Below are 3439 nucleotides of genomic sequence, written 5' to 3'. Positions count from 1 at the left end.
GTAGATGGGATCTATCTCTTCCATATGAGGGAAGTGATATCTGTGGGCCCCTTAATTAGTAGGACATAAGAAAGCATGACCATGCACAAATGAGTCAATATGAGATATTGAGCTTATTTGATTGAGTGTGTCTACTTGGAGATCAAGAAACACAAAGATTGATAAGAGGATGGCACGGTCTATGTCTCATTGATCAATCTAGATATCAAGGATAAAGGACCAAGTCATACAACATGATAGCCACGGAAAGGTTAGGTCGGATCACGATTTTCTCGTCACTTGGGTAGCAATGATGCTTTGCTAGATATCATTCATTGCTTATGTATTGCAAATGTTGATTTGGATACATTGCCAACGTTACGAGAGCCTACAGGGTTACACACAAAAAATAAGTAGATATGGAGATGGGTAAAAGTGTTGGTGTCATCTTAGTGGTGATTGGCACTAGTGCTAGTGGGAGATTGTTAGTAATTATCCCTAAGAGCCAATCATGAGAGGATTAAGCTTTTTGGATTAATCATTGAGTTAGACTCGAATGAACCCACTCATTGGATTAAGTGTAATCCGAATTAGACTCATTGAGTTAGACTCAAATAGATCCAATTGTTGGATTGAGTCGAATTGCATGAGAATCAATGGGTTAGACTCATTGGGTGAACTTGAGTTCACCAGTGAAGTTGAATGGTCAAAATTCAACCATTGGATTTAATGGTTGATTTTGAGCCATTGGATTAGAAGATGAAAGGGTGGAGACTATTGGTATTCCATGGGATGGCTATAAATATCATTCGGATGATATTTTTCATAAGATTTTCATCACTTGAGAAGGTGAAAGGTCTCTTTGCTTCTTCTTCTTCCTCCTTTCCTTGCTTGGACGAACACACCCTTGAAAGTTGCTAGCACAACCTTGTGTGTTCTTCTCCATCTTGTTGAGTTTGTGAGACAAACGAAAGCAAGACTTGTTCGTATGGATACCGTAGAGGCACGAACGCTTAATCGTGCTGTGATTCGAGCTGTCGGGAGATCGTGAGCACGCTTCAAAGGTATAACTCTATTATGTCTTTAGATCTAACTTAGTATAAGATTATGTTTCCCTTAGCATGGATCTTCTGGAGGAAATAGGTTTTTCTGCTGCACGTTTAAGCAACCTATTCCCTACACGTAAGGGTAACATGGTATAAAGGAACTAGTGTTCTATTAGTGGTTAAAGTAGACGGGGGAAGGAGGGGGATTCAACGACTTGGGCAGGCGATGCCCCCCCCCCCCCCACCACCTATGCTATGTGTACGGGTGTGTGTCGTGCCACTAGACTCCGCCGTTCCACACCTCTAATGTGGTACGACTGGATCTCATACATGCGTTCGTTGCAGGGGAATCCCGCCATGTATCATGGCTGTATGGATGGAATGACGTCGTCGTCATCGTGGTGGTGCTATCGTTGGGCTTGTAATTTTGCAACTAACTGACATAATTATGAATGAGCATGGATTAATTAAGCGGCAATGATGATTAGCTTACGGATTAAAGCAATGCATGATTTCTATACGTGTCTAATTAATCGAGTAATTAGTTGGCCAATTGGTGAAACATGCATCATAATCCTACCAAATGCGGCCAATAAGGTATGCATGGCTCATATGCTTACGTCGCTAGTGTTATTTCCTCCGACTTAATTAATCACTTTTCATTGTCAATTGACTTTCATTATAAGATGATTAATACCAATGCACCTTTTGTTGAAGAAATTCTTCCAATCATATTGAAATTGATCAATACTTCTATAAACACACATGAATAAAATAAATTGGCAGATTTCTGTTCCCATATCTATTCTAATTTGTCATGAAAACCTTTCTTTCTCCTAATTTCTCAAACCATTTCTATATCTATCCTAATTTGTCACAAAAACCTTTTTCTAATTTTTCAAACCACAATCAATGCTACCGAAACACAAAATAAAGTTTTAAAATCTTTTTCATAATATAATAGTTGAACAATAAGAAAAATGGAAGACATGATCATCGACAAACAAGAAAGAAGAGTAAGATAAAATATAAAAATTATCCACCTTGTAAGCTAAAACCCTTCTATTTTTCTCTTGAAATCTACTCTGGCTTAACTAAAGATAAATGTGTATAATTAGTCTGATGATACTTATTACTTAGTATGCGGTCTTCTCAAATTTAAAATCTTAGATCCGCCTCTGCTCACTCATATTGTCTTGTTTCTATATGTCGACTTGTTCTTTTTCTTTTGATGTTTCCTTTATTTTTTTTTTTATGTATTTCTCTACTTTTTTTTCTTCTAATAATAACTCTTTATTTTCTTCCTCGTGTTTTAAATAAAATAATGCGAATTAAATTTGAATTTAAGAAAATTAAGGGGGCGTTTGGTTTAAGGTAATAGGAGTGGGGAATGGGAATGAGAATCATTGATTCTCATTGTTAATGTTTGGATTATAGGAATAGGAATACAAATAAGGGAATGAATCCTTGAAATTGGGTAATAACTCATTCCCATGTACCCCCTTCAATAAGTCATTACCCTATTTTCATCAATCAAAATATTCCCTTATTCCAAAAATACCCTTGACTTAAAACTAAAATTTTCTCCATTAATATCAAATATCAAAATATATTTATTTATTTTTTCTTTCATATCACTTATCTCTCCTTATTCTCTCTCATTATATTTTCTCTCTCATCATAGTTTCTCTCTCATCATTTTATCACACACTTTCTCTCTCCTTAATCTCTCCTATCACACTCTCTTTCCTCTTTTTTTCTCATTACACTTTCTCTCTCATCATATTTCTCTCTCCTCAATCTCTTCTATCGCATTCTCTTCCTTTTTTTCCCTCATCACACTTTCTCTCTCATCATACTTTCTCTCTCTTCAATCTCTCCCATCACACTCTCTTCTTTCTCATCACACTTTCTCTCTCATCATACTTTCTCTCTCCTCAATCTCTCTTATCACATTTCTTCTTTTTTTCCTCAACACACTATCTCTCTCATCATACTTTCTCTCTCCTCAATCTCTCTCATCATACTTTCTCTCTCCTCAATCTCTCTCATCATACTTTTGCCCCCACGGGCTGGATCAGCTGGTTAGGTGCCTGTAGCTTACCACTGAAGTCGTGGGATCGAAGGTCGCCAGTTGCACTCAGGGATAAAAGCCTGGTCTGCTGCGCTAAAAATTCTACCTTTTTTTTGTTTACCACACTTACTCCTTTTTTCTTTAACACACTTTCTCTCTCATTATACTTTCTCTTTTCTCAATCTCTCTCATCACACTTACTCCTTTTTTCCTCAACACACTTTCTCTCTAATCATACTTTCTCTCTCCTCAATCTCTCCCATCATATTCACGGTTCTCTTTTTCTCTCACCATACTTTCTCTCTCCTCAATCTCTCTCATGACACACTCTCTCCTCATT

This window comes from Zingiber officinale, chromosome 4B (assembly GCF_018446385.1).
Source record: "Zingiber officinale cultivar Zhangliang chromosome 4B, Zo_v1.1, whole genome shotgun sequence".
Lineage (NCBI taxonomy): Eukaryota > Viridiplantae > Streptophyta > Magnoliopsida > Zingiberales > Zingiberaceae > Zingiber > Zingiber officinale.
The sequence above is the reverse complement of the archived record's forward strand: the minus strand, read 5'-3'. Positions refer to the sequence as shown.